The sequence below is a fragment of the Ranitomeya variabilis genome, chromosome 1, assembly GCF_051348905.1.
Source record: "Ranitomeya variabilis isolate aRanVar5 chromosome 1, aRanVar5.hap1, whole genome shotgun sequence".
NCBI lineage: Eukaryota > Metazoa > Chordata > Amphibia > Anura > Dendrobatidae > Ranitomeya > Ranitomeya variabilis.
Genome location: NC_135232.1, coordinates 1,003,108,018 through 1,003,122,495, shown reverse-complemented (window position 1 = coordinate 1,003,122,495; position 14,478 = coordinate 1,003,108,018). Strand labels below are relative to the sequence as shown.

Below are 14,478 nucleotides of genomic sequence, written 5' to 3'. Positions count from 1 at the left end.
AGTAAAAACCAAAGTGTGAGAGAGAGTGAAATCTAAAGAGATGGAGAGAGAAAGAGAGGCTGAGCTTTTAAATTCCAGCGGGACTTGCAGATTTCTCTAAATTTTATTCATATTCAATCCATGTCAAAGTGATTCTATCATCTCTTCTTGATACCACTTATGCAGAAAAATAATAGTTCTGCTTCTCAAAATAGGGTGCCAATAATGTCTTTCATACCATACAAGATGTTTTCTAGTGCAAAAGTGCAAAAAGAAGCATAAATAAAAAATTTACACATATGTGCTACAGACACATTTCTACTAACTTGTAACAAAATTACCACATTTTTATCACACACTGTGCACCAGAAGGGGGGAATATTTTTTCTGCCTATGGCCATATGGATATCTATGCCATCCTTTGAGGGCTGCACAAATGCACTCTAACTCAGCTCATAAAGTACATCCTCATGCTGACATTGGTGTCAGGATGTAATCATTGCACGCTTCTCGGCATTCAGTAGAGAACACTGCATGTGCTTGCTCACAGAGCAAGAAGAAATTAATGGGCCGGCCGTCAGTAAAATACAGCTGCCTGCACAAGCACTGCGGTTCCAGAGGAATCTGCCCAGGTGCCAGATAAAGGGTTGTTGAGGGAAGTAAATAGCTGGTGGGATGGAGGTTCCCCATCCCTGCTGTACACAATGAATGTATAATGATGCAAAAGTTATGGCAACATTGCTGTAGAGGAACCAGGGAGAGATACATTAAATTAGCGGTAACGTATGGAATAGAGTTGAGTGACTTTTACTTTTTTCGGATCGAGTCGGGTTTCGCGAAACCCGACTTTGTCAAAAGTCGGGTCGGGTGAAATCGGCTGACTATTGCGAAAAGTCGGGGACTGACTGAAACACGAAACCCAATGCAAGTCAATGGGGAATCAAAGTCGGCAGTGAGTGGAGGACAGGAAAACACTTACGGTGCCCATTTTAATGCCAAGAACATGAAATCTTATTACTGAAGCTTGTCAATCTTAATTTACTTTATAATAATAGTTAGGCATTGAAAACTGGGGGTCATTTGGCTGAAGTTGTGGGGGGTAGGGCTGGCTCAAGATTTTCGTGGGCCCAGGAAATGCGGAGTACGTCATGGCGGTGGAGCAGGGAGAGGTAAGTATTTCAACTTTGCAAGTGCTGTGATCCTGAGCAAGCAGGGGGGGCCCACTAATTGGCACTGGCAAAGAGCCCCTCATAGTACGGCGGTGTGTTTGATGGTGGGTGGCGCCTCCCACTGGCAGAGACACTTTTGCATACTATGAGGGGCCCTGTGCCAGTGACGTCGCCAACGAGTATGCCCCCCCACCTGATGAAGGAACCTGCACTTTCATCTGCACCTTCCTCTTTGTCCCCATGTAAGGTGGTATAGTATGCGGGAAGGGGAACCTGACTTTCAGCAGGGTCAGATTCTGGCTGTGTAGAGTGCAAGGGGAATGTAGTGGTCTGCGTCAATGTACCAGCAGACTCATCTAGCAGTGGCTGGGCAATGGGCAGGATGAGGAGGAAACACAGTTATAGGCCCAAATAATAAAGTGGGCTAAATGCAGTTCAAAATTGGTAACAGGACTAAACAGGTGGCATTGCTTTGTTCAGCAGAGGACAACTGTAATGAGAGGCTGACACAGTGAGTAGGCCCAAATTAGTAAGTAGGCTAAATGCAGTTAAAAATTGGTAACAGGACTAACCAGGCGGCATTGCTTTGTTCAGCATAGGACAACTGTAATGAGAGGCTGACACAGTGAGTAGGCCCAAATAAGTAAGTAGGCTAAATGCAGTTCAAAATTGGTAACAGGACTAACCAGGCGTCATTGCTTTGTTCAGCGGAGGACAACTGTAATGAGAGGCTGACACAGTGAGTAGGCCCAAATAAGTAAGTAGGCTAAAAGCATTTCAAAATTGGTAACAGGACTAACCAGGCGGCATTGCTTTGTTCAGTGGAGGACATCTGTAATGAGAGTCTGACACAGTGAGTAGGCCCAAATAAGTAAGTAGGCTAAATGCAGTTCAAAATTCGTAACAGGCCTAACCAGGCGTCATTGCTTTGTTCAGCGGAGGACATCTGTAATGAGAGGCTGACACAATGAGTAGGCCCAAATAAGTAAGTAGGCTAAATGCAGTTCAAAATTGGTAACAGGACTAAACTGGCGGCATTGCTTTGTTCAGCGGAGGACAATTGTAAGGAGTGGCTGACACAGTGAGTATGCCCAAATAAGTAAGTAGGCTAAATGCAGTTCAAAATTGGTAACAGGACTAAACCTCGCGGCATTGCTTTGTTCAGCGGAGGACCATTGTAAGGAGTGGCTGACACAGTGAGTAGGCCCAAATAAGTAAGTAGGCTAAATGCAGTTCAAAATTGGTAACAGGACTAACCAGGCATCATTGCTTTGTTCAGTGGAGGACAACTGTAATGAGAGGCTGACACAATGAGTAGGCCCAAATAAGTAAGTAGGCTAAATGCAGTTCAAAATTGGTAACAAGACTAGTGTTGAGCATTCCGATACCGCAAGTATCGGGTATCGGCCGATACTTGCGGGTATCGGAATTCCGATACCGAGATCCGATACTTTTGTGGTATCGGGTATCGGTATCGAAACAACATTAATGTGTAAAATACAACATTAATGTGTAAAATAAAGAATTAAAATAAAAAATATTGCTATACTCACCTCTCCGACGCAGCCTGGACCTCACCGAGGGAACCGGCAGCGTTCTTTGCTTAAAATGCGCGCTTTTCCTTCCTTCCGTGACGTCACGGCTTCTGATTGGTCGCGTGCCGCCCATGTGGCCGCGACGCGACCAATCACAGCAAGCCGTGACGTAATTTTCAGGTCCTTCTAGGCATTCAGTATTTTAAAATTACGTTCCGGCTTTGTGATTGGTCGCGTCGCGGTCACATGGGAGACGCGACCAATCACAAGCCGTGACGTCACGGGAGGCAGGAGACGCGCATTTTTAAAATTACGTCACGGCTTGTGATTGGTTGCGTGCCGCCCATGTGACCGCGACGCGACCAATCACAGCAAGCCGTGACGTAATTTCAGGTCCTGAATGCAGAAATAGGCATCAGGACCTGAAATTACGTCACGGCACGTGATGTAATTTTAAAAATGCGCGCGTCTCCTGCCTCCCGTGACGTCACAGCTTGTGATTGGTCGCGTCGCCCATGTGACCGCGACGCGACCAATCACAAAGCCGGAACGTAATTTTAAAATACTGAATGCCTAGAAGGACCTGAAAATTACGTCACGGCTTGCTGTGATTGGTCGCGTCGCGGCCACATGGGCGGAGAGGTGAGTATAGCAATATTTTTTATTTTAATTCTTTATTTTACACATTAATATGGTTCCCAGGGCCTGAAGGAGAGTTTCCTCTCCTTCAGACCCTGGGAACCATCATGGATACCGTCCGATACTTGAGTCCCATTGACTTGTATTGGTATCGGGTATCGGTATCGGATTAGATCCCATACTTTGCCGGTATCGGCCGATACTTTCCGATACCGATACTTTCAAGTATCGGATGGTATCGCTCAACACTAAATAAGACTAAACTGGCGGCATTGCTTTGTTCAGCGGAGGACAATTGTAAGGAGTGGCTGACACAGTGAGTAGGCCCTAATAATAAAGTATACTAAATGTCTGCCCAAAATTTTTTCATAAATAACCAGGTAGCATAGCTAGGTACAAGGGTGGGCTCCTCTGCTGAGTAGCAGACAGTGATAATAGTAGGCGCAAAGTATTAACTGGTCTAAATGGAGGCCAGGGCCCCTGTATATTTTAACTATCATCTATCATTTCAAGAAATTTGTATTGGCAGTGCCATTGAAGGATTTAACAGCACAGACTACACAGTGGTGGAGCAGGGAGAGGTAAGTATTGCATGTGGTAGAGCACTGTTTGAGCTCTGGGGGAACACTCTCTCGTGGGCGGCGGTATTGGGACAGGGCCCCTCATATTACGACGGTGTGTCTGACGTTGGTTGAGCACCACCACCGTCAGAGACACTTCATTGTACTATGAGGGACCCTGTTCCAGTGCCGTCGCCCAAGAGAGGGCCCACCCACCTGTCCAGGCAAACGGCACTCGCACGGGTGCTTGCGCCAGGTGGTGACCACGGCCCTGTCGGGAGTGTCAGCCCATTTAGGGAGGTGTAAAAATGGCCTATGGTGGACATTCAGCAGCTGCAAATGGAGGAATTGGAGAAGTCAGTAAGACGAGGCCAAAAGGAAGACATTTTTCATGCAAGCTACGTGTCAGCAGGGGAAGGTGGGGCCAAATAATTTGAAATCCATGATTGGTTCATTTTAATGAAGGTTAGATCATCACCATTTCGGGTAGCCAGACGTGTCCTTTTTTCGGTCAGTATTGAACCAGCAGCACTGAATATTCTTTCTGATAGCACACTAGCAGCAGGGCAAGCGAGCTCCTGTAATGCATATTCTGCCAATTCAGGCCAGGTGTCTATTTTAGATGCCCAGTAATCAAAGGGGAATGACCTGTGAGGGAGAACATCGATAAGGGTGGAAAAGTAGTTTGTAACCATACTGGGAAAATGCTGTCTCCTGTCACTTTGAATCGATGCAGCAGTACCTGTCGTGTCAGCGGTCATTGCGAAATCACTCCACAACCTGGTCATAAAAACCCTCTGTCCAACGCCACTTTGGATTTGTGCACCTCTAACACCTCTGCCATGTTGCCCACTACGGCTCGTGTGAGAACCATCACCGCCGCTGTGTGCTGGCAATGCCTGAACCAAACGGTCTACAAGAGTTGCTTGTTTGGTAGCCAATATTTGCTCAAGGTTCTCATGTGGCATGATATTTTGTAATTTCCCTTTACATCGTGGATCCAGGAGGCAGGCCAACCAGTAATCGTCATCGGTCATCATTTTGATAATGCGGGGGTCCCTTTTTAGGATACACAAGGCATACTTAGCCATGTGGGCCAATGTTCCAGGTGTCAATTCACTGCTTGTGCTGGGTTGAGGAGCACATTCTTGCAAATCAACATCACTTTTGTCCCGCAAAAACCCTGTACCTGACCTTGCAACACCACCAGTTTCTATTGCCCCCTGAGAAGCATCTTCCTCCCATAAATATTCATTCCCATCCTCCTCCTCCTCCTCTTCATCTGCCACCTCGTCCAGGAGAGTTCCCTGAGCAGACAATGGATGACTGTCATCAAGGCTTCCTCCTCCTCGGCTGCAGACGCCTGCTCCTTAATGTGTGTCAAACTTTGCATCAGCAGACGCATTAGTGGGAGTTCATGCTTATGATGGCATCGTCTGCACTTACCAGCTGTGTGCATTCCTCAAAACACTGAAGAACTTGACAGAGGTCTTATAGCTTCGACCACTGCACACCAGACAACTCCATATCTGCCATCCAAGTGCCTGCCCGTGTATGTGTATCCTCCCACAAATATATTACGGCACGCCTCTGTTCGCACAGCCTCTGAATCATGTGCAGTGTGGAGTTCCACCTTGTTGCAACGTCGATTATTAGGCGGTGCTGGGGAAAATTCAGCGATCGCTGATGGTTCAGCATAAGGCTGGAGTGTACGGGCGACCGGTGGATGTGCGAGCAAAGTCTTCGCACCTTAAGGAGCAGGGCTGGTAACCCCGGATAATTTTTTAGGAAGCACTGCACCACCAGGTTCAAGGTGTGAGCCAGGCAAGGTATGTGTTTCAGTTCAGAAAGGGCTATGGCAGCCATAAAATTCCTTCCATTATCACTGACTACCTTGCCTGCCTCAAGATGTACACTGCCCAGCCATGACTGAGTTTCTTGCTGCAAGTACTCGGCCAGTACTTCCGCGGTGTGTCTGTTGTCACCCATACACTTCATTTGTAACACAGCCTGCTGACGCTTACCACTAGCTGTTCGATAATGGGACACCTCGTGTGTAACACTGGCAGCTGCGGATGGAGTGGTCATGTGACTGCACTCTGTGGACAAGCTTTTGTTTCTGGAGGAGGAGGAGGAGGGGTGGCGAACGCCTACAGCTAATTGTTTCCTAGACCAAGGGCTAGGCAGAACTGTCCCACTATGGCTGTCCCCAGTGGACCCTGCATCCACCACATTAACCCAGTGCACCGTGATGGACACATAACATCCCTGGCCATGCCTACTGGTCCATGCATCTGTTGTGAGGTGCACCTTTCCACTGACTGATTGCCTCAGTGCATGGAAAATGCGGTCTTTGACATCCTGGTGGAGGGCTGAGATGGCTTTTCTTGCAAAGAAGTGCCGACTGGGTGGGTCATAGTGTGGTACTGCATAGGCCATCAGGTCTTTGAAAGCTTCGCTTTCAACCAACTGGTAGGGCATCATCTCTAACGAGATTAGTCTAGCAATGTGGGCGTTCAAACCCTGTGTACGCAGATGAGTACTTTCTTTTCCTAATGAGAGTCTCTTGTAGGGTCAGCTGGACTGGAGAGCTGCATATGGTGGAACTAGCGGTGGTGGTGGACATGGCGGATTGAGAGAGGGTTGGTGATGGTATTCTTGATGTTGGCCTACTTACAGTGTTTCCTACCAATAACCTTGTGATTCCCTGACTGCTTTGGCCTTGCGACGATACCTCCACATTTGCTGCTGGTGGTGTCCTAACTGGTGGGCTTACAATGAGGGAAGCAATGTAGCATTGCTGACTACCTTCATTCTGAGCAGGTACACCAACGGTACGTGACGTTTGGTAGTTAGTCCAGGCTTGCAAATGCATGCTGGTTATATGTCTACGCATGCACGTTGTATTTAAATTTTGAAAATTCTTCCCTCTGCTAAAGGTCTTTGAGCATTTCTTACAGATAACTTTTGACTGATCATTCGGAACTTGGTTAAAAAATTGCCACACTGCACTCTTCCTACTATTGAATACATTTTCAGGCATTACAAGCTGCGCTACTTTCACTGGATGGCAATGCTGTCCTAAAACTGTTTTTGTTTTTGACAGACGTTTTTGGCCTGATACAGGCCTGCCAGATGACAGCTTTTGCGATGTAGATGGCTGCTGTGGATCATCCTCCTCCGCTTCTGAGCTACTGGCAGCGGCACCCTCTTCCCCCAATGTCTGCCAATCTGGGTCAACAACTGGGTCATCTATCATCTCCTCTTCAATGTCATGTGCACCTTCCTCTGTGTCACCATGTAAGGTGCTATAGCGTTCGGGACGGGGCACCATAGTCTCATCCGGGTCAGATTCTGGCTCAGTACACTGCGAGGGCAATGTATTGATCTGAGTCAATGGAACAGCATAATAATCTAGCTGTGGCTGTGCATCAGTGCACTCCATGTCCGATTCATCTTGTAATGGGCAGTTAACAATTTCCCTTTCTAACCCAGGCACGGTATGTGTAAAGAGCTCCATGGAGTAACCTGTGGTGTCGCCTGACGCATCCTTCACTTTTTGTTTGGGTGAAGGACACAAGGAAACGTCTTGTTCCTGACCAGGAACATCCACTGATGACTCGCTGCTTTTATATTTGGAACTTTCTGAAGAGGAGGCGAAAGAGCTAGAGGCTGAGTCAGCAAGGAAAGCCAAAACTTTTTCCTGCTGCTCCAGCTTTAAAAGCGGTTTTCCTACTCCAAGATAAGGGAGCCTTCGAGGCCTTGTGTAGCCAGACGATGATGCTGGCTCAACACCTCCAGCCTTAGGTGCTATTTTGCTTTTCCCACTACCACCAGATGGTCCACCACCAACCATCAGTACCAGCCCGCAACGACCGCCCATGGCCTCTTCCAACAGAATTCCTCATTTTTGGGAAAATGTTACCAAAATAACAACCATTATATGGTACTGTAAAACAAGGTAGAAGGTGTATATAAACTTGTTGAGAATTTAAATCTCCCTTTTTATTTTGGGGAGACTGAACCAAAACTCAGGCCCAGTGTATAACACAACACAATGTAAGTGGCAGAACGTGGCTGACTGATATACGACAAACTAACAGAATTGACGTATATCCACTTTGTGACAATTTGAATCTCCCTTTTTTGGGGGGGGGGAGACTGCACCACAACTCAGGCCCAGTGTATAACACAACACAATGAAAGTGGCAGAACGTGGCTGGCTGATATATGACAAATTAAGAGGACTGAGGTATATCCACTTTGTGAGAATTTCAATCTCACTTTTTTTTGGGACACAGAACCCAAACTCAGGCCCAGTGTATAAAACAACGCAATGTGAGTGGCAGCGAGTGGCTGGCTGATATCTGACAAACTAAGAGGACTGAGGTATATCCACTTTGCGAGAATTTGAATCTCACTTTTTTTGGGGGGAGACTGAACACAAACTCAGGCCCAGTGTATAAAACAACGCAATGTGAGTGGCAGCAAGTGGCTGGCTGATATACAACAAACTAAGAGGACTGAGGAATATCCACTTTGTGAGAATTTCAATCTCACTTTTTTGGGGGGGAGACTGAACACAAACTCAGGCCCAGTGTATAAAACAACGCAATGTGAGTGGCAGCAAGTGGCTGGCTGATATACGACAAACTAAGAGGACTGAGGTATATCCACTTTGTGAGAATTTCAATCTCACTTTTTTTGGGTGGGGAGACTGAACACAAACTCAGGCCCAGTGTATAAAACAATGCAATGTGAGTGGCAGCAAGTGGCTGGCTGATATACGACAAACTAAGAGGACTGAGGTATATCCACTTTGTGAGAATTTGAATCTCACTTTTTTTTTGGGGAGACTGAACACAAACTCAGGCCCAGTGTATAAAACAACGCAATGTGAGTGGCAGCAAGTGGCTGGCTGATATACGACAAACTAAGAGGACTGAGGTATATCCACTTTGTGAGAATTTGAATCTCACTTTTTTTGGGTGGGGAGACTGAACACAAACTCAGGCCCAGTGTATAAAACAACGCAATGTGAGTGGCAGCAAGTGGCTGGCTGATATACGACAAACTAAGAGGACTGAGGTATATCCACTTTGTGAGAATTTGAATCTCACTTTTTTTGGGGGGGAGACTTAACCCAAACTCAGGCACAGTGTATAAAACAACGCAATGTAAGTGACAGCAAGGGGCTGGCTGATATTTGAAAAAATACAAGGACTGTAGTACAATTTCAATCTCCCTACAATCATCTCAGGACAAGTATGGCAGCAATAAAAAGGACTGCTGCACACAAAATGTGAACAAATAAACAAGATAACTGTGCAGAAAAGAGCAAGAGGATTTTTGCTTTTAAAAAAGCAGTTGGTTTGCACAGCAGCGGTGCAAACAGCAATGCAGCTATCAGGGAGCCTTATAAGGCAGCCTAATAAGCTACAGAGCTGATGCACAAAGATATAGCCTCCACTGTCCCTCCAAAACAAAGGTGGTGTTGGACAGTGGAAATCGCTACAGCACAAGCGGTTTGGGGGTTAATCTTCCCTCCCTAACTATGTCCCTTCTTCTGATGAAGCTGCAGCAACCTCTCCCTAAGCTAAGATCGGCAGAAGAAAGATGGCGGTCAGCATGCACGCCCCTTTATAGCCCCTGTGACGCCGCAGAAAGCAAGCCAATCACTGTCATGCCCTTCTCTAAAATGGTGGGGACCGAGACCTATGTCATCACGCTACCCACACTCTGCGTCCTCCTTCATTGGCTGAAAAATGGTGCTGAAATCGTCATATGAAACGTGACTTTTGCTCGCAGATCGGCGACCTCATGACTCATTCCACACTAGGATCGGGTCGGGTTCCATGAAACCCGACTTTGCCGAAAGTCGTCGATTTTTGAATTTGTCCGATCCGTTTCGCTCAACCCTAATATGGAATAAATCCAATAGCAAATTGTTAATTTGTGAAGAAAAAGCAGTCATATAGGGGAACAGCTATACCTAGGCAGACTACATTTCCCATGAAGCATCTGGCATTACAGAGAGACTGATTTTTAGCATATTTCTTTTTTCTATTATCTAATTGCTGATCTATGAACCTGTCTAAATAAACCTGACCACAGCAACTAATCACAGTTCATCTTTCAAGATCAGAATAAAAGAAGAAACCCGAAAAAGCCAAGCAGAGGAAAATACAAAGGGACATAAAGAGTAGAATTGGGAATAGGTCTGAGAGTTGGATTTATTGTCAGACTGGAGATCACATGACAAAGCTGTCATAATGAAAAGGGAATATATATACTGTATATATGGCTGCAAATGAGCTGGGAAGAAACCATTTACACAACTGGAAAAATGTTATTTTTTTTTAAACCACATATCCAGTGGGGGAAATAAGTATTTGATCCCTTGATTTTGTAAGTTTGCCCACTGACAAAGACAAGAACAGTCTATAGTTTTAATGTTTTAATGGTAGGTTAATTTTAACATTGAGAGATAGAATATCAAAATAAAATCCAGAAAATCACATTGTATAAATGATATAAATGTATTTGCATTTTGCAATGATAAATAAGTATTTGATCCCTCTGGCTAACAAGACTTAGTACAAGGTGGCAAAACCCTTGTTGGCAAGCACAGCAGTCAGACTTTTTTGTAGTTGATTATTAGGTTTGCGAAAATGTCAGGAGGAATTTTGGTCCACTCCACTTTCCAGATCATCACTAAATCATTAAGATTTTGAGGCTGTCACTCGGCAACTCGGGTTTTGCCACCAAGTATTAAGTCTTGTTTGCCAGAGGGATCAAATACTTATTTCTCACTGCAAAATGCAAATACATTTATATAGTTTATACAATTTTCTGGCTTTCATTTTTGATATTCTGTCTCTCGATGTTAAAATTAACCTACCCTTAAAATTACAGACTGTTCATTTCTTTGTCAGTGGGCAAACTTACAAAAAAGCAAGGGATCAAATACTTATTTCACCCGCTGTAAATGATTTGAGGACATTTGCTGCGCATGCAAGAAACCCGTCAAACATCATTGAGGTGTAAAAAATGATCCAAATGATCCAACAAGAGTGAAAAAATATTAATCTCAGGTTAAGTTAGTCACTTGTAGACCCTTATAAGAAATATTTCATGGTGGTAATAAGGCCAGGTTCAAAATTAGCCGCTCGCACCATAACTGCTTTATAGAGTTGACATAGGGCTCTGTGCAGGCAGTGAATCTGCATATTGGTGTGTTTGAACCTGTATTTATGGCAGCTTTCTATGCAATTAAAGTTTCCTGATAGCAAATCCAGAAAATTATTTCGGTGGAAGCTTTTTACATTAAAATATTAAACTTTAAATAGGCCTTCTGCATACTGTTGACATAAAATTCTATTTATGCTTAACACTGAGCAAGATGATCTCAGTTTTATGTATGGATGCTCCACCATGTAAACCCAACCAATAGAGCCCCAGATGAGCCTCTGTGCTGACATTGCTTTAAAATGCAGTTTCAAATGTGCTACAAAAGTGTAAATCAATAAAAACTTGGTAGAAAGTAAAGTTGGTATAAACTAATGAATTATGAATTTTACATAATACATGCTTCAGCTCCTGACGTTTATCTGTCATTTCTAAGCATTTCCACACCATGATGGATCTAATTTTGAAGTTTGATATATCTAATGCTCATGAAGAAAAAAACCATAGCAATGCCATAACTTCTACCTAAAAAAAAAAGATCCAAATATAAAGTCACCAAAATGTTTTAGTTAGAGATGATTCGGACTAATGAAATTCAAATATGTAAAATCTGACTGATTTTACATGGGAAATTTGATTTGCAGCAAATTAATTCTCTGAGAATTGAATGTTCCATATTATGCTTTGGTATCTGCAGAGACCCCAAAACAAAATAAATGAGAGATATTTAAAAGAGAAACAACAACTTATAGTAGAAAAACTGTAGAGGAGCAAAAGCGCAAGACCATCGTGTGATAATCTCTTAGCTGCGAGGGAAAGTTAAAGGATGGTCCTCAGCTGAGCAGAGTGTGTACATGTACAACTCCTGTGAACACCTGATGTATTAGCTGCTGCTGCCTCGTGGCTGGGGGATGATCGACTGCAAGATACTTGGACAACTTGGATTATAAAGCGATTTCAGGCTGCGCTGCTGTACTAAAGAATCCTTATGACCAAAATGAGTTTAAGGATTTTTGTGGAAATAAAAACAAGTTTAGCTCATCTTGATCCTAAGGATTCTTAACTACAGCATCGCAGCCTGCTATAGTGCTATAGTGTTACAGTCCAAATTGGTCAACAACAACTAATACTCACTGCTCACCTCTGCTGTTCACTGTCTCTCATATGGTCTATGTGACCTCCTTGTTGCCATGTGTAAAAACCCTGGGATGGGACATATAGCCACAACTAGGCCCAAGACAAACCTGTGAATATGCGGGGACTTTCAGGGCCTTGTGATTACAGAATCTACATTCTAAAGTGTCATAAGGTCACAGCACACTTCCCGATGATGATCTGCGACAACTAGGCCCAAGACAAACCTGTGAATATGCGGGGACTTTCAGGGCCTTGTGATTACAGAATCTACATTCTAAAGTGTCATAAGGTCACAGCACACTTCCCGATGATGATGTGCATGCGCAGAGTCATCCAGGCTTAGTGTGAAGAGACTCTGGGTAACAGTGCTTGGTAGCGATAAGAAGAGGCAGTGAAGAGGGGGAGGGCATGCAGGAGAGCCGGCCAGGAGGTAAACCGTAGTATTAGTTATTTTATTTTCTTCTTAACCTTTCTCTAGCTCTCCACAGTTCAGGAAAATGGTGGCCATCTGGCTGCCATCTTGCACAGGGAGTTAAAAAAAATCAGGATTTTGGAGAATACGGATTTTTGTAAAATTCAATTAGCATTCAACTCCACTTGCATAAATTCACCTAAATCTAGTTTTAGATATTCTCAATGTATTCTATAGACTTTGGCCTGATATAACTAAGAATACAGCAGACAATATGGGTTTTAACACAAAGCTCCACAATCCATAACAATCATCAACACATGCATATTTTGAAATGTCTTACAAATAACTCATGCTGCCTTGTACGAAGGCAATGTAATGTAAAAATACTAAACCCTGGTGCTAATAAGCAGTACCATATACTAACTTCCAGGGTGCTACTGGAAGAAAGAAAAGATACACAGATCATCTTTCATCACACTATTAGTTATAATAAGTGTGAAACAAGTGTTAAGAAATATGAATGTCTATCTAATAGCCAGCTCAGGAGCAGTTAACACAAGTCATTTAGATTCAAGAACCTTTCTTTTCCTATTGTTACACTTTTTATATGACTGTTGTGTAGGCAGTTGCACAGCAGCAATGTAGTGTACTTAATCACACTCAATTGGAATGTATAAAACATGTTGCGCTTCTATTAGAAAGTTACGAGACTGGGAAAACTGCCAGCCTAGGAATAAAATAAACCATCTTAGAAAATGAACTCAGAGGTTTCTCTTGCAGCTTGTCCACTTTTATTTTCATTCAGCTATTTATAAAACAAAACCATATCTTATATTGTTCTTGCACATGATATTAGTGCACTTACAGAGAACAATTATAATCACTGCCTATGAGCAGACATAAAATGCCTGTCCAAATGCATATAAAATCCAATAATTTTAATTTTAGAAATGTGATTGAATGTTGCCAATCAATATTGACTGTAGGCTATGAATGGATTAAATATAACTATAAGTGATGAGCAAAGTTGCTCATAACGCCCGAGCATGCTCACATAAGATTTTATCCAAGCACGTTCACTAACCACTAATAATTATCTGTATTTTCCTCCAAACCATAGAGTATATAAGTAATTAGTAGAGATGGGCAAACCCGAATACTAAAGTTCGGCGTCCACACTGAACACCTAATGTTTGGGCACAGACACTTAACACGGCCTTCATCAGGAAGTCCATGTTACTGACAGCATGACAGCATGGCAAACACCGCTTCTGATTGGCGATTAAATCATCCCTGTCCGTCAGAGAGCCGCGGTTCCCACGCTGTCAAAAGACAGCATGAGCACTCAGCTGCGATCGGAGGTATAAAGTTTACCTCTGGTCACTGATGTCAGCGGATGGGACTACAGCTCCCCTCATCCAGCATCTGCTGCTTCTAATAACAGAGAGACCAGGAGCAGCTGATGGGTATGTAAGGAGGTGACCCAGGTCGTAACGTGCCTTCCCTCCCTTGGACACTGCACACATATATCATGTGCGGCACCTTGATGTTCATTAATGTAAATGTATTTGTTATGTGTCATGTACTGTAATGTGGATATCTTTAATAATGTCACCTCTCTGCTGTCCATAATCCCAGAGTGTCTATTAGCCATATCCTCCTTTTTCACCTCTCATTTTCTAAAACTCCATGTAGACAAAACCGAGCTCATCATCTTTCCTCCATCTCGTGTATCTCCCCACCCGATCTATCTATTAAGTTTAACGGCATCACTCCCTCTCCCACACCTGAAATCCCCTGCCTCGGAGTAACTCTCGACTCTGCCCTGTCCTTCAAACCATATGTCCAAACTCTTG

At 43.9% G+C, this 14,478-nt stretch overlaps 1 protein-coding gene across 1 annotated transcript in view; it reads right to left on the bottom strand.

The window, feature by feature from the left end:
- The window catches only part of GALNTL6 (polypeptide N-acetylgalactosaminyltransferase like 6), a 2,887,171-nt gene that overhangs the window by 194,439 nt on the left and 2,678,254 nt on the right, over positions 1-14,478 (bottom strand). The gene's annotated exons all lie outside the window — the stretch shown is intronic.